This window comes from Solanum verrucosum, unplaced genomic scaffold (assembly GCF_900185275.1).
Source record: "Solanum verrucosum unplaced genomic scaffold, falcon-dt-bn FXZP01000102.1, whole genome shotgun sequence".
NCBI lineage: Eukaryota > Viridiplantae > Streptophyta > Magnoliopsida > Solanales > Solanaceae > Solanum > Solanum verrucosum.
The window spans coordinates 152,344-179,019 of record NW_026019930.1 but is presented as its reverse complement, the minus strand read 5'-3'; the positions used below and the strand labels follow the sequence as shown (position 1 = coordinate 179,019).

The following is a 26,676-nucleotide window of genomic DNA, read 5'->3' as shown; positions in this document are numbered from 1 at the left end:
GATCGGCATATTCTTCCATTCAACGAATATGGAGAAGTCAAAAGGGCGAAGAGCTCCCCAAGTTGACAACTTTTCTGTGGATGCAGGAAATATTTCATGCTTCTTATACCAAGAATTGGGAATATGAGTAGCATTAATTTATTCAAATTTTCAGCAAGACAAGGTTCATAACGAACATGCAATTATGTTCGGAGATGGGACAAATGAAAACCTTGAAGAGAGAAATATTATTATTTTCCAGCAACTAAAGATACCTGGAAGATATTTATCTGCATTATATTATCAGATATGATAATATTCTTACCCTGAAGGTTATTTATATTGTATTGTCGAATGACACGATACCACTACCCGGAGAGTCATTTATATCGTATTGTCAAATGAGATGATACCACTACTCTGAGGGTCATTTTTATTTATATTGTCGATTGAGACGATATCACTACCCGGAGAGTCATTTATATCGTATTGTCAAATGAGATGATACCACTACTCCGATGGTCATTTTTATTTATATTGTCGATTGAGACGATATCACTACCCGGAGAGTCATTTATATCGTATTGTCAAATGAGATGACACCACTACTCCGAGGGTCATTTTTATTTATATTGTCGATTGAGACGAAACCGCCGTTCCAGAAGATACCCAGAAGATCACATATGTTGCTCGGTGAAGCATTATCTTCATTTTGTATCAGAGAGGCATCATCAAAAGAAATCATGCATCGCGAAGAAGTCATGCGTTGCAAGAGGAGAAGTCATGCATAGCAAGAAAAAAGATTGATGTATTACAAAAGAAGAAAAGAGAAAAATCATACATTGCAAGAGAAAGAAGTCATGCATCGCAGGAAGAAGAAACCATGCATAACAAGAGGAAATCCATGCATAGCAAGAGAAAAGTCATGCATCGCGGGAAGAAGAAACCATGCATAACAAGAGGAAATCCATGCATGGCAAGAGAAAAGTCATGCATCGCGGGAAAGAGATTCGTGCATAGCAAGTGAAAGATTCATGCATCGCGGGAAAGAGAACCATGCATAGCAAGAGAAGGATTCATGCATCGCGGGAAAAGTCATGCATTGCAGGATAAAGAAGTCATGCATCGCGGAAAGAGATTTATGCATAGCAAGAAGAAGCAACCATGCATAGCAAGAGAAAATGCCATGCATCGCGGGAAAGAGATTCGTGCATAGCAAGAGAAGGATTCATGCATCGCGGAAAAGAAGTTACGCATTGCAAGAGAAAAATTACCCATCACAAGAAGATCAACATCGACTGCATCATTTTTTCTTTACAAAAGGACATCAAGAGAATTATCAACAACGACGTCAAGAGAACTGTCAACATATTTACATCAACTTATTTTATTACTTTGACATCAAAGGAAGAGTACATTGAAGATCATATTGCAAATATGAGACACAAACATTATTTGCTTCACGTCAAACCCGATAGAGTTGACGTCAAATATTCAAAGAGAACAATTAAGTGTCAACACGGTGCAGACGACATCAAAAAGGATGCAGCACAACGTGGAACTTTTTCTTAGCAGCGAACTGGGACATGGTCCAAAGAGGAGTGTCAAACTCTTAGGACACGAGCAAAGGAGCGACTTCCACCACAATCAAACCACACCCCTATCAGAAGGCATGTGGGTTTATCTTTTGGTTTGTCGGTTTCAGTTTCGCATCCGTAAATTTTTGGTCTCTACCGGAAGCAGCTTTCCAATCTGAGTGACGATGCACCAAGAGCTTTGAAAATTATGTCTGTGTAAGTTCTTAATTATGGGTGTGAAGTGTACCACATTCATGACTAAGAGTTTGCAAGCCTCATTTTCATACTCGACTTACCTTGTCGCTTTTCCAGAACCAAAGGTGATCTACGGTTTCCTTTTCAACCGATCGAGTTGAACTACAAACAACCTGATTTCCTAGGTTGAGGAATATGTAGGCGGAATCAATGTTGAAAACTCGTCTGTATTCCAACTTTTACTCTCAAATCTTATTCTCGAGCATTCTGGTATCTTCATAATTAAGTATTGGAACGACTTTTAAATTCTTTCAAATCATGCGTCAAATCAAGCGTATCGAACTACAAATGGCCTGAATTCTCATATAGCCTGAGATATGTAGGAAACCCACTTTCGGGGTTCGGCCATAATTCCTAATGTCCATACCAAATCCTTTTTCCCAAATGATGAAGATGTGGTCGGTCAAAATTGGATTAGTCAATTTCATTTTCCTTGAATTTCTTGCATCAATCCAAGTCAAACGAGGGACAGTTGTTGACACCCAATTCTGACCCTCCCCGATAGTAATTGATTTTCGAGCTTCTTAGTTTTTCAAACGATTTAGAATAATTAGCTTTATATAATTCAAAATAGTTTCAAGGTTATTTTAAATAATTTTAGTCGATTTTTATAGTACTTTGAATGATAAATATATTTCATGTAATTTTATATATAATTAGTATATTTTATGGGTACTCGAAAATCGTATCACAAAAAAAAATGTTATTTTAAATATTTTACAAAATTAGTCTAGTTCAAGTTATGGTTATAATTTTAAATTATTGGTTTGCAATTAAATTAATTATTCTATTTCGTCAAAATTTAGAAGCTCATTAATTAATTAATGTTAATCCATCTCACGTAGAATTTAGCCGAATTTGTTAATTTAACTCAATTCGGCTATTTCTTAAACTCTAAGATCGAACCCATCTTTAACCTCACCTTAAAACCATTTTAAGACCAAAGTTTGGGCCACTTTTCAGCAGCCCAATACTATTTCCAGCATGTATGTACAGCAGCACCAACAGGCCCATCTCCCTTAATTGCCAGCCCATTTCCTTTCTAAATAATCCCTCTACCCGACCCATTTCCCCAACCCACATTACATATAACAATACAATACATACATACAGCAAGCAGTACCAGCTGACCCCATCCCCTTTCCCTTACAATTCCCAACAAAACGTCAACAACTCCAATGTTCAAAGCGGCAACACACGCGGAAAGCAACAAAAACATTAATTTTCAAACGACTCCAAAGGAAGATAAACAGTAAAGCAAACGAAAAGCAGCAACAGAGGGTAGTACTGCATCTCCTTTGTCTTCTTCCTCTCATCCCTCTCGATAGTACTGTTTCTAGCCGAGTTTTGCGGCAAAAAGCATCAGTAGCAGCAACGTGAATCGTCCTCCTGGTGTGAGATCGCTCCACGTCGCTCGTCCAGGACGATTGAACGGATCGAGTCCATCCATCCCCTTTTCCCCTTCCGGAATGGGACGAAATGTGAGAAAAAGGATGTTTAGCCAAAATGGTGAAAGATTTTTCGAATTTGAATTTCGAGATGGGCCTTTTCTATTCGGATTTTTGATCCCTTTTCCCCCCAAAAAATTTCCGAACCCTAGTTCCTTGCTATATATTTGCTTCTGTTCACTGGGGGAAGGGGGATTTTTTTTTAGTGGAAAATTTTGGGTTAGAAGAAAAGATTGAGAGAGAGTGAAAGGAAAATTGGATACGGGAGAGAAATATAGAAACATATATTTTGCCTTTATTTATTTTATTTTTAAAAGAGAGAGTCATAAAAATAGTCAAAGTTCCAAGTCTCAAATTCAGAGTTTTTCTTTGAAGCTTTCACCGGAACTTTTCGTTGTAGCTTTGTATTGAGAATCGGAAGTCGTCACCTTCTCGTTTGGTCTCCATTTCGCTGCCCAAAAGGAGGTGAGAATCTCGTATTTGCTTTGTTTATAGCTACCTTTTTTTTTTTTTCTCGATCCTTGTATGTCTATTATGATCTCACACAAGTAGTTTTTTTTTTAAAAAAAGATCTCATTCTCTGTTAGAAATGTTCATGTCTCTTGGTATATGCCTAAATATGAGCGGAATATCGATATTACTCCCTTCAAATGTTGAGTCGTATTCGCTCTATGACGTTCGGAATCGATTTGATGACTTGCTTTCCGTGGTCAATACTTTGATTGCTCCTCATACTCGTAGTTTTCTGTCTGCCCGGTGAATGTAACTCGTTCTTTGTTTTCTTTGTGGTGACTTCTTTCTTTTGTGCAAAATATGACTACTTCTCTTGTTTCCTTAGCGCTTAGAGGTCTTGTCACGACCCGAGAGCACCCCCTAGTCGTAACCGGCGTACTCGACCTCGAAGAGGTCTAATACTAGCCTCTTAGCATTCATTCATCGCATAGACACTAAAACCATAAGGAATTTAAAACTTTCTTTACCAAGAAAACATTTCATAATTTTAAAAAAAAATAATAGCAAGCGGAAGACTTTCTAGACTTTATACATGATGTCTCAAAACCATCTAATACTTTAGAGTACAAAATTTGGGACCAATCCCGTACACAACTTAAACAATACTAAAAAGACATAAAAGAACATATTGGGTATTGTCCTCGAATCTATGAGGACTCACCAAGTCTTCATCTTCAACACTTAGAAACCTATCAAAGCCATGACATGTCATCATCTCCAAATCCCTACACTTTAGTTCTAAAAGGGAAAGAAAGGGGTTAGCACAATTAAGTACTAAGTATGGAGACCATGCAAAAACATGCCAAAAAGGACATTTTCAAGGAAGTAATGCTTTCATATCATTTGATAAAACCTTTCCTTTACAAGTATAAGAGACATAATACAAGTCAACATTAACATATGAGACCATAGCCAAGCACACACATACTTAACATAAGTCCATATACAACCCATGCTTAACTTTAAAAGAACACATGTCATTTCATTACCATAAGACCTCTACCTAATATAACCTTAAGACACACTTGAGTGAGACAAGAAGTGATCGCCCATACAACCTCTTCAAGCACACTTAAGTGTTCCCTAAGATTACCTTAGATAAGGACATTTCCTTTATAACATGACATCAATAGACCAACATTCTTTAAGAAACCATTTTGGAGACATTCAAGCACATAAGGGGACTTTCACATAATAGTCGTTAGACTTAGGGAACTCACTTTAGTATCTTCAAAGCCTACTCGTGCCATGTGTAGATAGCATCCCATACTACTACATACACGTTGTAGAACCTATCCAATAACTAGAGTGCGCATCCCACATGATGGGAATAGGCATAACCGACATAGACCATACTAGCTAGGTATGGAATCCGGAGTCTATCCTACTCCGTGGAGGTTGTTCTACTTGCCAAAGGTAGAACTAGTAAGCAACCCATGTAGGCACATGGTTTAGGGGATGTCCAAGGAAGTTCATTGTGCCTAATCTCATACTCAACTAGGCCACCTTCCTAACCACATCCACTCGGTGCTAGCCTTATTTCCCATAGAGTATTCAATCACATATGTACTTAGAGAAGGTTCCTTTTCTAGTTCAACCAACTCATAGTACCTCTTCCCAAGAAAGGCCCCATTTCTTAGTCATGGACAATCAAGGTTCATAAGGATAGCTCATTAAATCCCCCTAGAAGGGTGCCTTAGGCCTACCGATCCAAGGTTCATCATTTCACACATGAGAAGGGCTACCACCATTAGGTCTACCGATTTCATGGTTTTACATTTACTTAGGAAAGCTAGACTTATGAAAGGGCACCATTTCTTAGTTTTGCCGATTCAAGTCTTGGCCTAGAATTCCTCTTTTAGCATTTATAGAAAGGGCACCATTTCTTAGTTTTGCCCATTTCACACATTTATGCATTCAAGACTTTAAGTAACAAGGAGGGACACTTTAGTCTACCAACCAAGTCACAACATTTTCATTTAAGGATACTTCATAATCCAACATCATTTCACATATACATCATGAGAAATCATACTTTAACTCACAATGCTATCCACTTTACATAGGATCATCACCAGATCACATAAAACTCATTCACATCATACCTTCACATAAAACTCATTCACATCATACCTTCACATATAGCTTCACATAAAACTCATTCACATCATACCTTCACATATAGCTTCACATAAAAACTCATTCACACCATACCTTCACATATAGCTTCACATAAAACTTTACATATAGCTTCATATAGGACTTTACATATAGCCTCATTCATATATAATAATATAACAATACAATAACACTCATATAATGCCCTTCATGGCCTCAATCATAATACATTCCATAAGTAGACACCTCCACCATAAGTGGATCACACATCAATCTATCAAAATTTTATATCAATTCTACATTAACAATGAAGTTAGGCCAACTTACCCTTTTCCAAAGCCACAATCACCATTCCTCAACTCTCCAATAATTCACAATAGATAAACATAGATAATAATAGAAATCAACTATTCAACTCAATTTAAGTATAATTCTATCATCATTCAATCATAAACAATAACCCCACTTCATAAGCCAACTTTTGGAAATTTGCAAAGACATGGGCTCATGGAATTTCCTTTCTTAAAACCATCAATAATAACATAAATCCTCATTAAAAAAAACATTTAATGCAAGAACCCATGCTAGAATCGAAATTAGGATTTTGAGTTTTTGAACAACTTTTGAAATCTTTTGGATTGACTCTTTGATTGAAGAAGGAATCAAATATGAAGAGTCCCCATACCTTATTCTTCAAGAACCAAACGAAATTAGAGAAGAAATCAGCAGCCACCATCCACCCTAGCTCCATCTTTCACCTTGAGCTTCCATGGGGTTTTGAGAGAGTTTTTTTTTTTTGAGAGAGGGAGGGTTTCTTTTTTCTTCCTAATTGGAGTGATTTAAATGGAAGAATTTTGGTCAAAAGGATTTTTATAATTTCTAGGAAATAATATATGTCCTTTGGAAAAAATGGTCCAACACTTAGAAAAAAAATGAGGCGGGTGAACAGTAATTTCGGTCACTGGAAATTTGCATTTCCTGCCGGACAGATTTTACGAAAATGGGCATAACTTCTTCGTCCGAACTCCGAATGAGGTGAAACGAAGTGTGTTAGGTAGCTAACTCAAAGGGCTTTCCATGGATATGTTATGGGCCACCCAATTATTTGTGTGCTAGGAGATATGACCCTCCAAAGTAGACCCTCGAAAAAGGCTTTACTTGGAAATTTCGGATTTTGATACGGTTGCTCTAAAATTTGGGTTAGACCCATTTCCCACTCAATTTGACCCCCTAAACAAGAATATGAAGTCGGATTTTCGAAAAACGAAACGGATCTTTTGATATACAGCTAAACAAGTTTTCGGTAACTTCCGAAGCACATTTTAAGAACTTTTTGGGTCAAATTCAATTATAACTATTTCATTAAGTTCTCGACTCCAACCTCACATGTGAAGCTCTAGTTTCACTCTATCATTTTCTGGGTCGTTACAGGTCTGATTATAGGTCGTATGTCTGTATAGCTTTCATGTAGTTAATTTCGCCTTATTGGAAATCTCTTGATGTCACATTTTACTCATTTGTTTGACTTACATCATTGGTTTTTAAGGTTGTCTTCAAGAAAGTGTATTTTCTTTTTCTTTTAAAAAAATGAAAATAATTTTTTTTTGAGTAGATTAGTGTTTGGGTATTTTATTTTATTTTCATGTCTAAGATTTTTCTTGATTATAATAGCATAATGAAATTGTCAATGTAGATAAATATTTCAATTTAATAAGAAACTTCAACATGTGTCGTTATACTTTCAAAATATATGATCCGCATTTTAATTTAAGAAGAATAATTGAATGTTATTATTGTTGTATATTGCAAATGTTTAAAATAATCTATAATTGTTGGATATTTTGTATGTATTTTTCCTAAATAGGCATAAAGTTTAATATTTTTACAATTGACATATTTAATTTATTTTCCAAAACTGTTTGAACACACTGCATAAAGCTTTATTTTTTTTTATTTTTTTTTTCAAAATAAAATAAAATAATAGTATCTTGTATATTTCTTTTGAATTCTGATGCTAAATGTTTCGTATGTCCTATTTTATTAGTGGAGTATTTTTCATCTCTGAGATTATTTACAGAGCCTATATTAATAATATTATTGTATAAGGTGTATTTAGATCTTAACAATTATTCTGTTAATTATTATTTTAGATATTTTGGTCGTTCTATTCATTAGTGGAGTATAAGAATAATACTAAATAAGGTGTATTGGTAATACTGAAGTTAGTTATGTTTGAAATTATTTGATTGGGTGCATTGATAACAATTTTGTCTTTAATTATGTTTATCACGTGATAGTTGCCTCTGTCTTGCTAATGCTATAGTTTGTTGTGTATCACATAAAAGATTAAATAATATCATAACTAATACTCCCTCAGTTTTATATTAGTTGATCACTTTTCGTTTTGCACGGTGCTTAAAAATCACGAATAAAAAGATAATCTTACTAATTCATCCCTTAAGAAAGAAGAAAAAACTTTTTTTTGGAATTTTTTTACAAACAAATATGAACACTTTCAAAGAGAATTAATTGTAGGAATATTTCTTTCCAAATTAATCAAGCTTTCAATTATAAGTCAAGCTACCAATTAGAGCTTGTCCTGTTTGGAGTCAATTCTCATAGTCTTTTGGAAGAAGAATCAAAGTGTTTTATTTAATTATGTTCGAATTTGCTAAAATAGTCATACGCCGTGAGAATTTGCTAAAAATAGTCATTCACCTTGGAATTTGTTCTATTTTCCTTAGCTATCCTCGGCATATCGATTATTTTATTTTCATTATCTGAATTTTTGACAAAGTTCTTTCATTAATTTATTATTTGTTCCATGCCATTTGCCTTTGACTAATTCTTACCATCCCTTTCTTTATGCATGTGACATTTACCCGAGTCTATTTTGTACACCACTCCTACATATCCGACTTGGTTTCCTATCGAGTTAGCCCCATTTTCGAGCTATAGAATCGATGAACAGGTCTCGAAGTTGGTAGAATGCGAAAGCGGAGGAGAATTGAAAGATCGGGCCAAAGGCCTATATTTATTTTTAAAGAAGTTGTATTTTGTTATTTTGGGCTTAAGCCCTCGTCGTCTTATTATCAATTATCTTGCTAGAATTTAGGACAGGTAAAATTGGGCCTAAGGCCCAAATAATATTTTTATTTTTATGTTAGTTTAGGACAGGTGCAGATGAATCAAATGGGTCAAAGGCCCAAACTGAAAATGGGCCCGAATATTGGTCCAGGCGGACAATAACCAGATTTGGGTCCAACTATCTCTTTTCCTCATTTCTCTGTTGTGTTTGCTTACCCGTTATTATTTGCTATTAATCTTAAGATTCTAAAAATTCAATTCCCCAAAAGATAACCATTTTGAATCAACTATTTAAAATTAAGCAAACATTTTTCTACTAGACTTTTTTTCAAGAAAATTTGCAAAATGTTGTACTTAAATAATATTTGTAATATCCATTTTCTCCTTTAAGATCTTTTAAAGTATTAAACTGTTTACTTCTTAATTAATTTAAGTATGCATGCTTTATTTTAAAATCAATTAGCCAAATAATTAATTATCGGATAACCGCATTAGCGGATATTCTAGGTGCCTTAAAAACCTTCCTAGAATATTAATAGGAACCTCGAACCCCCCTTAATAGTTTTCAATAGATTTACCGTTTTAGTCTTTTGAAAACAATAGTTTTCTTAATTTTGCTTTAAAATTAAGTGGCGACTCTAAACCAGTCAAAAATATATTTTCCAAATAAAACACGCCTTCTTTGGGCACTTGATTGATTTCTGCTTCACCAGTTTCTTCACCATCTTCTTTCTAATCGGTTGCTCACATGATTCTTTTTGTAAGCTTGACTTGTTGCGTCTTCGCCTAGTCACAAGAATCCAGCCTTCCTCACCATCTATATCAACTTGAGATTTGTCTAATTCCAATGACTCTTCTTCATGATTTTCAGCGATATGTATTTGGATCGGATCGAGCGAGCCGAATGTAATGGAGATTTGATTAGAACTAGCTTTCTCATCATCAAGGACAATTTTCTTTTCTCTAACCAGTCGCATCACTCTATCCTTGAGAACAAAACATTTTTCAAAAGGATGACTCACGAGTCTATGATATTTACAATAATTTGGGTCATCAGCTTTTCCAGCTTCATCAGGCCGCTTCATCTCTAGCAACTCAATGAGCTTTAATTCAAGCAACTCATCAAAAATATCAGAAACGTCGGAATCCAAGAAGGGGTATTCATTTTCTTACATTTCCCTTAGGATCGATTTTTGGTCTGAACGCGCTTGAAAATTTGTTCTCACACTTTGCTTCATCCCTTCCTTCATAGTGAACTTTACAGGCGACACATTAACATTCATTGACTCTTTGTTGTCGTTCTTGGGCACAAATTTGCTCCATCTCTTAAGTTCCTGCTTGTCTCTTCCTTTGCGAGGGTCATGGACAAACGTCATATCCTTTCCAGCAGAGGACATGCTCAACTCCATATCATGAGCACGAGTAGCTAGATCTTCAAAGGATTTTGATTTTATCCCCTATAAGATATAAAGAAGCTCCCAGTGCATCCCTTGGATACACATTTCTATTGCAAAAGCTTCACTAAGCCTATCCTTGCAATTTAGGCTTGCGTTCCTCCATCGATTTATGAAGTCCATGTCTGGTTCATCCTTCCTTTGGCAAGTATTCGTAAGTTCTACCATGCTTACAGTGCGCCTTGTGCTATAAAATCGATTGAGAAACTCATGCTCTAGTTGCTCCCAACTATCAATAGAATTGGGCTCAAGATCTGTGTATCAATCAAAGGCATTTCCTTTTAAAGACCGGACAAACTGCTTGACAAGATAGTCTCCATATGTTCCAGCATTATTACATGTCTCCACAAAGTGTGCAACATGTTGCTTCGGATTTCCTCTACCCTCAAATTGTTGAAATTTGGGAGGTTGATAACCAGCAAGCATTTTTAAGCTATCAATTCTTGCAGTGTATGGTTTGGCATACATATGAGAAGATTTGGTGGAGACTTCATACTTATCTTTGATAGTGCCTTCAATGAACTCTTTCAAGCGATCGAGTGGGATCATCCCTTCAGAATAAACTGGCATCTCATTAACAATCGGTGTTTTCTTTGCAGGATCTCCAATCTCTTGAACTTCAACACATTTTTCGGGTGCATGACTCGTTTCTCCGTCTAAAAGTCCTTCCATTCGATCCATCAACTTATCGATTCTAGACTCTTGGTGTTGTACATGCTTTGTCAATCCTTCAACCAACTTCGTCAGATTTGTGAGTTGTTCCTCAGAGGAAGAAGCAGCATCCACCATTGTTTGCATGATCATTGGAGATGTAGGAGAGTAGCATGGATTGTCGCGTAAGTTGATCTTCAGCGGACTCACATTACGCGATGCACGTGGAGGTGACTCATTCGTTGAATCATAGCTCTCCCTTGTGGTAGAGTTCTTGGAACCAGATTGCTTAAGGAGAGCCAATGTCTTCTTGATCTTTTCAGCAACACTGTTTCCTCCTTCTAAAGCGTTTGCGAAGGAACTTGATTTTTTTGGAGTAGTAGACCCAAAAACTGGAGTTGATATGGATGACATTTGAAGTGTTTGTTGTCCTAGTGTAGCAGCCTTGCTTCTCGTAATAGCTCCGAAACTTCCAAAGGTAACACCCAAAATGCCTTCAACTTCATTAGAGAACTTGGAGCTAGTAGCCTTAGAGGCAGTTGATCGGGAGTTGTTCTTCATAGAAGTCATCTCGATATTTTTTTATGCTTGAAAAGTTGAGATGAGAGATAGAGATTGTCCCACTGGGCATGCCAGATTTGTAGACAATAAAATTCGAGTCGAGAAAACAATAATCAAAAATGAAAAATTATAGCAACAATCGTATTTATTATTTCAAAGTGCGAGTGTTACAATATCTATGATTCCTCTGAATTCTCCTTTTCAAATATAATTCAAGAACTCTTGAGCTTGATCTTGAACTTGTGATTTATCTTGATCTTGATCTTTATCTTGATCTTGATCTTGAACTTGAAGTTGAACTTGGACTTGGACTGGGACTTGGACTTAATCTTGATCTTGAACTTTATCTTGATCTTGACTTCTAGTTGAATTCAAGGGCTTCGAGCTTGATCTTGAATTTGGCGGTCTTGATATTGATCGTTCTTGAACTTGAACTTTATTGTGATCTTGACTTCTAGTTGAATCCAAGGGCTTCAAGCTTGATCTTGAATCCGGCGGTCTTGATCTTGATCGTTCTTGAACTTGAACTTTATCTTGATCTTGACTTCTAGTTGAATCCAAAGGCTTCGAGCTTGATCTTGAATCCTGCAGTCTTGATCTTGTTCGTTCTTGAACTTGAACTTTATCTTGATCTTGACTTCTTCAAATCTTCAATTCTTAAGCTTGAACACTTGAATTCTTGAACTCTTGAGTTCTTGAATTCTTAAACTTGCAGCTTGTAGAGAAATTTGTGGCTTTTGATCCACGAGCTTTCTCTAGCTTTTTGTTTAGAATTCTTGGTTCTCTTTTCTGATTTATGAAGACCCCTATTTATAGTTTTTAAAATAGAGGATTTGTGATTAGAAGAGGACTCCTTTCGGCCAATTAGATTTAAGTGACATGGCATATGGGCTTTATGGAGCGGGCCTTAATTAAATTCATATTTATTGAATTTAAATAATTAACTCAATTATATTAATCCATAATATTTATTTGGACTAATATATTAATGAATTTAATATAATTCCAATCATTTTATAAATTTATATTTAATAAATTTTAAATGATTACAAGAACTGATCTTAAAAATCAATCATGCAGATTAAAGAATTAAGATTAAGAGTTTCAAATTAGCCTAAGTTCATATCTAACTAACATTTAAAACTAGCTCACATTAACAACTCTAATTGGGATACCTGTTTGTTCATTTCATTAGAAGAAAATAAAAGGGAATTTTTTTCAAAATATCAATATTTTGACATTTAATAGGAGCCCTTAGCCACACTTTTAATATTTATTTAAAATGTCAATATTTTAATTTGTTATATATCTGACTTATGTATTTTTTTTTATTGGTTTGATTTGCAAGCATACAATTGTAAAATCACTTAAAATTTTGATCAATTACGATGTTAAAGAAATCTGCTTTCTCATTCGATTGGATCAACAGTTTCAATCTCCATTTTTCTCTCCATTTTTGTCCTTTATCATGATCTTAATCATGGATTTTAATTGATTGGATCAACGGTTTCAATCTTCATTTTTCTCTCCATATTGTTCTTTTATTTGTATTACAAAAATATTACTGATTGTATCTCAATATAATTTAATCATTACATATGAATATAATTTATGAAAGGATACAAGATTCTGGAAAAAATAGCATATAGGGTGGAAATAATACAATCTGTTGATGAATGATATAATATTCTAAAAAAAAACGACTGTGAAAGAAATAGGGATACAAGATTCTGGAAAAAAAATAGCATACACAATGGAAATAATATAATCTGTTGAGGAAAGATACAATATTCTAAAATAAATTACAAATTGACTGTGAAAAGAATAAGATACATCTATGCTTAAGAAATACAAATCCATTTGACATACCTATTGGAATAACTACAAACTAAAAAAGAAATACAATGTTATTGATAAAAATACAAATATTAAATAAAAGAAAAATAATTAACAACAAACAAAAATTAATATGAAAACAATTTTTGCAACATTCTTCTCTACCTGTCTCTTTCTTCCTCTCTTTCTTCCTCTCCTCCTCCTAATATGAAAGGTGACCAACATTAATGAGCAACGAGCAAAATAGAGAGTTAAGCATTGCTAGGGTAGCCAAAAAGCACAAGTATAAGATTACATGTCTACACTTCTCCGAGATCTTCAAGTATATCTAGATCTCATATCTAAGTACCAAAATGGCAACACGAAGAAAAAACTCACAAAAATAGTGTTTAGTAGACGAAAAATTCGAAATTCATAAAAAAGAGAAATCTCACAAAATAGTTGGTGAATATGAAAACAAACTCACAAAAAAATTGAGCAATACTGTTTAAAAGACGGAAAATCTAAAATACAAAATACTTAGTGAATATGAAAACAAAATCACAAGAAATCTCACAAAATACTTGTTGACTTCGAATTTACTTTTAACAATGAATGAAAAATCTTTTGAATTAATTGTGAGATTACTTGAACAAAATGTAGGAAATTTGATAGTTGAATTTCTTGAATAAGGAACGAGATAACAATGGTGATAAATGGAAGAGAGAGAAAAGAGTGATTTGGGGTAAAACCTAGAAAGATGGGTAAGTGGATAATGTGGTATTTTTTATTTTATTTTACCGAATAGAGAGTAAAAAATGGTCCAATGTGAGCCTAATTTGAGATAAAAAGGAAAGAAAATTAATTATATTAGGATACAATTTATTTTCTAAAATATTGACATTTTTAACAATTATTTTAAAGTGTAGATGTTTTAATAATTATGTTAGGAATTGTGACTAGTTTGCTAATTTTCCCATAAATTTATGACTCACTCTATGTTATAATAAATTGGGGTTGATCTAAAATAGGTCAATAGGAAGATATCATGAAATTAATTGTTTTTTCAATATTATTTTCAAGTGTATTAGGTCAAAATATGAATCACATGTGGTTTTACAATAAAATAAAATTTTAAAAATATGATTTTAATTATTTTTTTGAGAAGGGTTTAAATTTGGACCAATCACATTAAGCAACATAATAAAAAAATATTTAATAATTTTACTTTAAGGGAGCTATTAAAAATAAGGGCAAATATGAGCCAAAGGACTAATATCAAGGGTATTTTTGAGCCAAAAGGTAGACGCAGGGGGTATTTTAAGGCCGAAAAGTGGATGGAGGATAATTTTGTACCAATTCAAATACCTGAGGGCATTTTAGGCCCTTACATTTTACCAAAAGATACATTTTTCTGGAGTTTTATTAAAATAAACTAAACGTATCTTTAGTAATGTTTTATAAATTATTATATTAAAAAAATTCAACGGAAAAAACTAACGGCAAACGAAAACAATTTTCTGTTCTTAGTTTGACTAGTATACTCTTTAAAATGGTACACTCAGTAGATCAATATAATAGAATAGCAAAAATAAAATAAAATAGATTTAAACCTTGCACTACTTCTAACTAACAAAGTTTCTTTACAAGCAAAATTTAAATCCTTTGAACTTTTACTAGAAACACTATTTATACATTGCCACATTTCATCTTCTTCAATGATTTGATTTTTTTTTTCCATTTCGACCAACTAAAAACTTCTATTAAACAATTCTAATTTTGAAATATAAGTTCCGCTCAATATTTTAAATTTTTTGATATATTTTACAATCGAAATGATTTACATTTGCGGTAGATTGAGTTTTAAAATTTGAGCTTCGAAACTCTTCCATGGCGGATTATTTCAGTAACCGAAAGAAACTACCAGACGTAAAAGTGTAATGTAGGGGATATATTGATTTAATTCATCTTGATTACATATTGGTGACACATAAGAATTGGCATGTTATGTTACTTTGTTAAAATTAATGTTTTGCTTTGGGTATTTTTTGTCATCTCTAAATTATGAAATAATGTTGTTTTCATTTTATTTTTATTTTTTATGAAAGATGACAAAGCATTTAAGTCAAGGCATGGAAGTTGTTGAGTCTTTTGGAGAAGGAACTCTTTCTTCTGCAGAGCCTTCCAACATACTTAGTATTACATCAATTTATGATGATGATGGAGTTGTGGGATTTGAGAAAGATAATGAAGAAATTGACACAAGGAAAGGAGCGGGATGTTATCTCCATCTTTGGAATGCCTGGACTCGGTAAAACAACTTTGGCAAGAAAGGTATACATCAATCCCTATATTGTTAATGTTAAAGAATGGTGTGCTGTGTCGCAAGCATATAATAGGAGGATGTTATTGGCTGAGATTTTCAAACAAGCAACAAATGATGATAGCGAAATCAAAGAGGACGATGACATAGCTGACATGTTGCGCAGGGTTGTAATAGGAAAGAGATACCTAATCGTGTTAGATGACATTTGGGATGTCAAGGCATGGGAAGATTTGGAAAAATGTTTTTTTTCAAGGTGAATATGGAGGCAGAGTAATGGTCACAACATGAATTGAACAAGTGGCAAAGCATCTTCAGCCCCACAGTACGTGATCCTTATTATCTTAGATTTCTAACGTCTGAAGAGAGTTGGAAATTATTGGAGAAGAAGGTATTTCGAAGAGAGAGTTGTCCCCTGGATCTACAGGAAGCAGGGTTACAAGTCGACATACGCTGCAAAGGATTGCCTCTTGTGGTTGTCCTGGTTGCTGGAATTATTGCAAAAATGGAAAGGAAGGCGTCCTTGTAACTTGACGTTGCCAATGACTTGAGTTCCATTGGTTTAGGAGAGCAGAGTATGAAGGTAATACAATCAAGTTATGGCCATTTAGAAGACCACTTGAAGTGTTGCCTTCTTTACATGGGATTGTTCCCAGAGGACCATAAGATTCCAGTGGATGATGTGCTGAAGAGTTTGTATTGAATGCCGAAAGAGATAACATGGAGGAAGCATCTCTAGCTTGCTTGAGTGATTTGAGAATTAATCGTGATGTAGAATACTGCTCACTTCATGATATAGTGCGTGAGTTCTGCTTGAGAAAACTCACAGAAGTCACTTACATGCATTCCACGGAATCACGGTTATGCATTTATATTCATGATGATCTTATTTAACAATTAGATCATTCCGACTACCAGCTGGATAAGATTTCAATGCTTGATTTCAAGGAAACAAATTCTTTGGAGTTCATTGCTCACCCAAAACTCAATATATGGAATGACCTATATTCAAATCCTTTAGATTTATTTGTTAAATTAAGATATGTTCGGGCATTGCATTTGATGGATGTGGAATTGTCAAATTCATGGGCTACTGCAATGCAATCGCTAACTCGGTTGAGGTACCTTGCACTTTTTGTCAAACAATTTGAATTGAAGTGGATCATATATATCCTTACATCATTTTAAAAAAATAAAAGTAAAAAATACAACTTATTTTTTCATTTCCGTTAGATAAAGGGTATATGAGAGCTCATTTTGTAACAGTAGGGGTATATGAGAGTCATTTGTATAACGGTAAGGGTATATATGAATCACTTTCATAACGGAATGTATATCAGCTCTAAATGACAAAGCTGAATGGTATATCATGTACTTTTCCCAGAAATAAAAGATAGAATCCACATACCAAATGCAACAAATGCTACCACCCGTACACATGTCTCAATTTATATGCACTTTGAATTTTGAGAGTCAAACAATTTTAGTTTAACTATGAATTTGAATATAGAATTTCATATTTTTTTAAATAAAATTTATATACTTGAAAAATGCGTAGAAAATGCTATAGTCAAATTAATTACCAACTCAAAATATTTTATGAAAAAGTTACTATTAAAAATAGGCTCGTTTCTAAGAATTTAAAAGGTACCATATGAATTGAGATGAAAAATAATAAATAATACATAAAGGGTGTGTTTAGTATAAAAGAAAACATTTTCTGAAAAATATTTTTCAATTTTCTCATCAACTTATTTTCCTTCAAAAAATTAAGGAAACATTTACGTATTTTATTTCTAATAAATACACAAAGATGATTAAAAAAAAAAAGTAAATTCTAATAAAAAAAATTAATTGTGAACACTCAAAAAAAATAAATAGAAAAAGCTTTATTTATTTACGTGCTGATATTTCCCACAACAATTATTTATCATTTTTAAAATTTCTGTTACTATCAATTTAGGGCAACCCTTTGGGGCAATTGGTCTCTCTGTAACCACCCTTAACAACGGAAGGTGAGATTTTATTTTATTGTTTTTTTTTTTTTTTAATTTAGGTTTCCATTTCTTCTTTTGCTATTTCCTTGCTGATCATTTGTATAATATTCATATTATTATAAAATCATCTAACAAAGTTCAAATATTCATACTTTTATGTCATTTCGTTTCTAGCTTATCCAACAAAGTTTTTTTTACAACCAAAATTCAAATCCTTTGAGCTTTTACTAGTGAAGTGATACTATTTCTGATTCATTGAGACAAACAATACCAAACAAAAAACAAGAAATCTATGTTCTTTTGGTATCCGATCTATTAAATATAAAAAATTAACCAAACAAGAAATTGATGAATTAGGAAAGCTGATCCCGGATCCAAAGGTTAATTTAGGGTTCATAGGAACCCAATAGCTTTAGCTCATATCTTGTATGTATATGTATTAGAATTTTGATAAATATTTAGTTGTGAATCAGTTAATATTGTGTATTCATTTGAGATTTATGACAATTATAACCTTCAAATTATAAATCCAACTAGTTTTAAGTTTAGAAACAAAAGAAAGCACTAATGAAAAATCACTCCCACTGAAAAATGTTTAGTGGTTATTCCCACAGATATTTTAATTGAAATGGTAAAAAAAGAAAAAAATAATAATAGTGTTTTTACATGGAAAAGTTAGGAAGCTTCCCAGTATTTCAGGGATAATCTATTTCCCACCATGCGTTTTATGGATGGGAAAATCATGTTTTGATAACACAAATTTCTTATTGATTTGCAGTGGGAAGAACCTCTGTTTTTAGTAGTGAAGATAGTTGTTTGAAGCTACAAATTTATGCAAAGGAAAGAATTGTTCATATGTTTCATCTGAAATGAAGGGAACTCTTGTATATCCATGTTGAGCTCATCTCTGGCTTCTCTGGACACTAGGTAATTGCTGAATATATTGTTGAACCAAGTGAGGTTATTACAAATAAGTCCGCAGTGCGATAGGCTATCAATTACACCTATTTCCTCAAATAAGACTTTTTTTTTCTGCTGTGTGGCATTACTTCATTTTATATTTTTTGTTTTGATTTTTTCCTCTATAGTATGAATATCGTTAAAAGTTCGTTTTCTTTTATGAAAATGTGACAGAGCAATAAACTTCAAGGCAGTTGGATTGTGAAAGACACCAAACCAATTGACATGGATGTTGTTGAGACTTGTGGAAAAGGAGCTCTATTGATTCCGGGGAGTTCCGTCCAACGTAGTTTTTCATCAATTGATGAAGAAATTGTGGGCTTTGAAAAAGATGCAGAAAGTATAATGCAGAAATTGACACGAGGAACAAAGAAGCTGGATGTTATATCAATCTTTGGAATGGCTGGAATCGGCAAAACAACTTTGGCCAGGAAAGTGTACAACATTCCCTCTATTGTTAATCACTTTGATGTTAAAGTATGGTGTTCTGTTTCTCAAGAATATGATAGGAGAACGTTGTTGGGTGAGATCCTTAAACAAACAACACGTAAGAGCGAAATCATTGAGGCTGATGACAGACCTGACATGTTACGCAGGAGTCTGATAGGCAGGAGATACCTCATTGTATTAGATGATATATGGGATGTCAAGGCATGGGAAGATTTGGGTTTATGTTTCCCTATGGGTGAAAATGGAAGTAGGGTAATTGTAACAACTCGAATTGAACAAGTGGCTAAGCATCTTCAGCACCACAGTGATCCTTATCCTCTTAGATTTCTAACACGGGCCGAGAGTTGGGAATTATTGCAGAAAAAGGTATTTCGAGGAGAGAGTTGTCCACCGAGTCTGCTGCCAGCAGCGCTACAAGTTGCCCAACATTGTAAGGGATTGCCTCTTGTCATTGTCCTAGTTGCTGGCCGAATTATTGGGGAAAAGGAATGGGAGTCGTCCAGCCTGTGGCTAGAGGTTGCAAATGACTTAAGTTCTTATGTTTTAGGAGAGCAGAGCTTGAAGGTGATACAGTCAAGTTATGACCATTTAGAAGACCACCTAAAGTCTTGCCTTCTTTACATGGCATTGTTTCCAGAAGACCATGAGATTCTAGTGTCTAATTTGTTGAAGTTGTGGATGGCTGAAGAGTTTGTACTGAATGTCGACACAGAGAATATGGAGGAAGCATCTAGAATTTGTTTGAATGATCTACTTAACAGAAGCCTAGTTATGGTCTCTAAGAGGAGTGTTAATGGTGACACAAAATACTGCATACTTCATGATGTAGTGCGTGAGTTCTGCTTGAGAAAACTCACAGAAGACAAGTATATGCAGACCGCAGTGCCATACAATCCTTATCAACATTTGCATTCCATGGAATCACGGTTATGGATTTATATTCATGATGATCTTGTTGAACAATTAGATCATTCTGAATATCAATTGGATAAGATTCCAATGCTTGAGTCCACCAACAAAACATACTGTTTTGGTAAATGTCCTATGTCGTCTTTGGAGTTCATTGCTCATCCAAAGTTCAACACATGGAACCTATCAAATCCTTTACCTTTACTTGTAAAACTAAGACTTGTTCGGGTGTTGCATTTTCCGCATGCAAAGCTTCCAAGTTCTTGGCCTAGTGCAGTACAATCTCTAACTCACTTGAGGTACCTTGAGATTTATGTCCAAGAATTTGATTTCAAGTGGATATCTCACCTGCTCAATCTTCAAACTCTCATGGTTCGTTCATCTAATTCTCTAAGGACCTCGCTTGCAGCTATCTGGAAAATGACGAGGCTAAGACATGTAGATATACACAATTTGTCTTTGATATGGGACGACAATGATTGGGAAACTTTTGAAGAATCTTCTACAACTATGCTAGAGAACTTGAAGACATTCCGCGCTCATGTTATGCGCGTGGATGATAGGACCCCAAGGTTTTGGTGGAGGTTTCCGAATATTGAAGAACTCAGATGCTTCCACATTATTGATTTACCTAGCTGTTCTTTGTTTCCCTCAGTGGAAGTTCATACTCAGCTTCAATCTATTAATCTGGTCATAAGCCCTCAGGGATTCTGGGATTCAGTTGGTTGGGAGAGCTACTTTGTCTTCCCTTCAAATCTTAGGGATTTGTGCATTGGCGGCTGTTTCATAACAGAAGAAATGGTTTTAAATATTGCAAGATTGAAGAAGCTTGAGAGTCTGACATTAGAGGGAGGATTTCATTGGGAGGAAACAGAGTACCATTGTTGGGACGTCACAAATGTGAAGTTCCCTGCACTCAAATACTTGGCATTACACTTTATGAGGATGGAAGAATGGAAACCTTCAGAGGAATCCTTTCCCGTGCTTGAGAAGTTAGTTATAAGAGAATGTCACTACTTCAAGGAGATCCCTATTAGCTTTGCCGATATTCCAACACTGCGACTTATTGAACTGTTTGAGTGCACTGATTCACTTGTGGTTTCAGCTGTGAACATCAAAAATGAAATAGAAGAAAACACTGGATGTGAGTCTCCGGGTAAGAAAGTTGTATGGAGACGGATCTCTAAAGAAAAAAGAAAAGGATGCCACGGGGTTTTTAATAAAGAGAAGACAAAAGGATTTTTCGAATTGAAGTGATGTATTGATAAGGGATTGTTTTATGGAAAAACTATGTAATTACATAAATATTTCTATTGTATCTACTTATTCTTCCTAGTTTGAAATCGTGTGTCTATAGTTTAGATAGCCATTAACGCTTAAGCCATTCCAAAAGTTGATTTTTGATTTTTTGAAGTGTTTGACAAATATAAAAATAACTTAGAAATATTTAATCCGCTACTAAGTACTCCTACCGCCTAGTTAAGCACGAAACATTTTAATTCTTTTTTTACTCTATTTATTAATTTAGAAAAGAAATACAAGAAAGAGATGAGAGGTAGTTACTTATTGTTCACATTCGCATCTATTTTATAAAAAAATATTCGAATCGTGACAATTTGATACGTCCTCTATCCCTAATTACTTGTCTACTTTTTCGTTTTTAGTTGTCCTTAATTACTTGTCCATTTTGACAAATCAAGAAAGGACAATTCTTTTTACCTATTATACCCTCAATTAATTACTTTGAAAAAGGTAAACTTTTTGAAAATTTTAAGTTTTTAATGCATCCACTTCATAATTAATAGGTGTAAAATGGTAAATTCACTATATCAATCATTGTTTTCTTAATAAGTGTGTCGATTCAAAAGAGGATAAATAATTAGGGACAAAGGAAGTAGTTAATTATTGTTCACATTGACATCTATTTTTTTTTTAAAAATCGAACTGTGACAATGTTCCATTCCTTGGTATTATCTATAGTATTCTCTATGTTCCCTTTTAAATGTCACTTTTTTAGATTTCACTTGCATTAAGAAATTAAGTAACTTTACCCTTTATAATGTTTTCTTAAATCAACTTTTCAATAAATGATGAATATACTAGATTTCAAAAATTAAAATGCATTTGGATGACTACTTAAATTTTTGAGTTTATTTTCAAAATCATATTTTATAGAATAGTGAATGAAGAGAGTAATTAATCAATGTATGTAGTACTCCAATAAATATTAATTACTTATTAGTTTTCCAAGGTTAGTCAAAGTAAATATTTTCAAGACTAATTAATTATTCTATCAAGGTTATAATAGAAAGAATATAATAATTTATGTATTGATTTTATGAAATAACAAGTATTATAATCCAACTATTTATATAAATGAGTGACATATAAAAAGAAACGGAGAGAATAGTACAATACACTATACTATATTAAAAAAAGATGCATAATAATTGTTTGGTTTTAATTACTTTCCCATTCTTTTTTTTAAAAATAAATAAAAATTAAGCCATCATCACTGTGTGGGGTTTGGTTTGACTCTTACCGTGTCTACAACAAATTACAAAAACAGTGGGACACATGGGGAACTAATTTGATAGAGAACAAGTATAACGAGGATAAACTAAACAATATGCAAAAAAAAGAAGACGAAAATGACATAGACTTTCATACTATAAGCAAAATTAACAAGAAAAAATCTATTATTTTTATCCATTCAAGTTTACCTCAAACCATTCTTACGCCCTAAATAGACAAAAGCAGGGGCGGATTTAGCAAGGTCTATGGGTGCCACGTGACACTGCTTCGTCGGAAAATTTTACGAAATATGTACCGTGTGAGAAGGGTAAAAACAGATATATAGTTATATATTATAAATGTGACATTCCTTCAATCAAAGTTGTTGAATTATGAGAACCATACCAAGCTGATGGGTAATTGTGTCTTTACTCAATTAAGATATTTTGTAAAGTTGTTAGAAAGTCTGTTAGGCATAGTTAGTTAGTTTACAGAGTTAGCTCGTTCTCTAACTATAAAATGTACTATACAGTTCAGTTTGTGAATAAGATTGATTTTCCTCTCTTCTCTCTCAAGCCTACTCTTGCATGATTCTCAAGCTTATGAGTTCTTCCATGGCTGCTAACATGGTATCAGAGCTTTCACTATCGATCTGAAGCAGTTTCTGTCTCAACTCAAAGTAGCAAGCTCGTGGGAAGTTATTTCATCTAAGCCAGATCTGAATCGTAAAGCATGGCAATCGAGGAAGAGCAAATCAACACAAACGGAGTGAATGTTCAGCAGACAATTCACGCCATTCCTACACTAGATCACAATCATCCATTGTTTCTGCAGCCAACTGACACTCCAGGTAGTTCTCTCATCTCACTTCAGTTAACTGGATCTGAAAACTATGCTTTATAAAGTCGGTCTATGAGAATTGGTCTGCTAGGTAAAAGCAAGTTGGGGTTTGTAGATGGTAGATTTCCTAAGTCTCAATTTCCAGCAATGTATCACGATCAGTGGGAGAAAGTAAATGTTGTAGTTCTGTCCTGGATCATGAATTCAGTTAGACCTGGGCTTCTAAGTAGTGTAGTATATGCGTCAAATGCTAGCAAAGTATGGGAGGATCTAAAGGAGAGATTCAACAAAGTGAATGGATCTAGAGTCCTGTTTCTGCATAGAGAGATTAATACTCTCACTCAAGGAACAGTGACAATTGCAGATTACTTCTCTAAATTGAGGGATCTCTGGGATGAGTTTGATGCCATCATGCCCTGCCCAGGTTGTCCTTGTCCAGAATCTCAAAGCTATTTGCAACATTTCGAGTACCAGAGGTTACTCCAGTTCTTAATGGGACTGAATGAGTCATATTCTCAATCCAGGAGTCAAATTATGATGATGAGCCCAACTCCAAGTGTTAATAAGGCCTACTCAATGTTAATTGATCAGGAGAGCCAGAGAACATTAGTCAATTTTACTCAGGGGATGCACATTGGTGATACACATGATGGAACTGCTCTGTTAAGTCACACTAGACCTAGTCACAATGATGTTACTGCATTGTTTGGCAACAATAGGGTTACTAATCATATGAGTGGTAGTGGCGGTTTATCTCATGGTGCTAGTAGTAGCAGCAACTATAGAGGAAAAAAACCTCAGGTCTTATGTGAAGTTTGTGGTTTCAAAAGACACACAAAGGATACCTGTTACAGGATTGTTGGATATCCTGCAGATTGGAAAGGGAGAAAGAAGGGAGTACCAGCAAACTATCAGTCCAGCCATGCAGGTAATATTCCCTTTGCCAATCATACTAGTGTTCTGACTACAGGCATAGGGACAAACAGTCAACACAACTACTGGCCTTAACAGATTGGTCATCAACTACCTCTGCAGCAATTTCCCACTGAAGGCTACTCACCAAATCTCCAAATGCAGTCTCACAACTCCAGAGTTCTTCCTCAGATGCAACAGTTTGACCTTCAGCAAAGTAGAGGAGATTCTCAACTCATGCATCATGTCAGGCCTTACTTCACTCCTGAGCAGTACCAACAGGTTATTCAAATGCTGAATAAGAGTCCTGCTGATGGCTCATCCACCAGTACTACCGCAGCAGGTAACTTGATATCCCTAATGTCCAATTACATGAGTCAGAATTGGATAATTGATACAGGTGCATCCAACCATATGACATCAGACATAATCACATTGAAAAACTGTCAGGCTATTTCAACTTCTACCAGTAGTCAAGTGCAGTTACCAACTGGAAATATTGTGTCAGTTTTTCATACAGGGAAAACCACTGTGTTTAAGGATCAGGATATTACAAATGTGTTGTTCATACCTGAATTTAAGTACAATCTTCTATCAGTATCCCAACTCACAAAAGAATTACAGTGCTCAACAGCATTTTTTCCTGATTTTTGTATATTTCAGGACCTCTCCACTGGACAGGTGAAGGGGATTGGTAGAGAACACCAAGGTCTATATGTGCTACATGGAGGATCGGGTCTTCAAACTTGTTCCTCTCCCTCTTATCCAGCCAGTCATACAGTCACCTCAGTTTCTACGAATAATGCTCATCTTTGGCATCTTAGATTGGGTCATGCTCCGTTAGAAGTGTTAACCAAGCTTGGTGGTCTTCCTCACCTCCCTCAGTCTACTCAGTCCTCTCATTGCTCTGTGTGCCCAATAGCCAAACAAGCAAAATTACCTTTTCCTGTTAGTACTAGTAGGTCTCAATTTACTTTTCAATTACTTCATTGTGATGTATGGGGTCCTTATAGAGTTCCCACGTATGATGATAAGCGATACTTTGTTACCTTAGTCGATGACTACTCTAGATTTACTTGGTTGTACTTGTTGCATTCTAAATCTGATACTGTTGTAGTCCTGAAAGCTTTTATTAATACAGTTCAGAATGTTTTCTCTTCTACTATTAAGACTCTTCGAACTGATAATGGCTGTGAGTTTCTAAGTACTTGTTTTCAAGATATTTTAAAGGCCTTTGGCATCCAACATCAAACCACATGTGTCTACACTCCCCAGCAAAATGGAGTGGTTGAAAGGAGGCACAAAACCATACTTGGTATGGCCAAATCCCTCAGATTCCAATCCGAAATGCCCTTGAAGTTTTGGGGAGAATGTGCTATGTCTGCAGTCTATCTCCTAAACAGGCTTCCCTCTAGAGTTATTGGCTATAAGACACCTTATGAATTGCTATATTTGCAACCTCCTACTGTGACTCATCTCAGGGTTTTTGGTTGCCTGTGCTATGCCACATGTCCTAAGGAAACTGACAAGTTTGCATCTAGAGCCATACCAGCTGTTTTCATGGGGTATTCCCACTCACAGAAAGGCTACAAGTTATATGCACTCACCAACAAGTCTTTCTTTGTGAGCAGGCATGTTGTGTTCAAGGAAGACCTCTTCCCTTTCAAACATATGAAGGGTTCTATATCTCCTATTTTTCCAGTACTTGACTTGTTGTCTCCTGACTCTCATTTGAGCTGTGACAGTGCTCCTGGAGGGACTGACTCTCATTTGAGCTGTGACAGTGCTCCCTGTCATGATAATCAGGTTGTGGCTGATCAAACACAACATGTTGCTCCACCTCCAGTTGTGGTTCCTGAACCTAGGATGTCGGCTAGATGTCACAATCCTCCAGGATGGTTGCAAGACTTTGTGTCTAGTTCTAAAGCCAAAGCCTCTTCCTGCCTCTATCCCATTCACTCATATGTCAATTATTCAACTGTGAACCCAACTCATGTACAAGTCCTGAGGTCTATTGATACTCATCATAAGCCTCAGTCATTCAAGGAGGCTTCTCTTGATCATAAGTGGGTGGATGCTATGAAATTAGAAATTGCTGCACTTGAAGATAATCATACTTGGAGTATAGTGGATCTACCTCCTAATAAGTCCCCTATTGGTTGTAAATGGATCTACAAAGTCAAATACCAAGCTAATGGTGAGGTGGAGCGGTTCAAGGCTAGATTAGTGGCAAAGGGGTTCAGCCAAAAATAGGGTATAGACTACTCTGAAACTTTTGCTCCAGTGGCTAAAATGGTGTCTGTGAGGACTGTG

General features: G+C 34.9%; 1 protein-coding gene and 1 long non-coding RNA gene across 3 annotated transcripts in view; both read right to left on the bottom strand.

Moving 5' to 3' along the window:
* The window catches only part of LOC125830656 (60S ribosomal protein L7a-2-like), a 431,324-nt gene that overhangs the window by 359,193 nt on the left and 45,455 nt on the right, over positions 1 to 26,676 (bottom strand). The window lies entirely within an intron of this gene.
* The window catches only part of LOC125830726 (uncharacterized), a 165,462-nt gene that overhangs the window by 108,887 nt on the left and 29,899 nt on the right, over positions 1 to 26,676 (bottom strand). Inside the window, exon 2 of the long non-coding RNA XR_007443156.1 lies at positions 19,357 to 19,788. This is a non-coding gene — a long non-coding RNA (uncharacterized LOC125830726). The remainder of the gene's footprint in view (positions 1 to 19,356; positions 19,789 to 26,676) is intronic.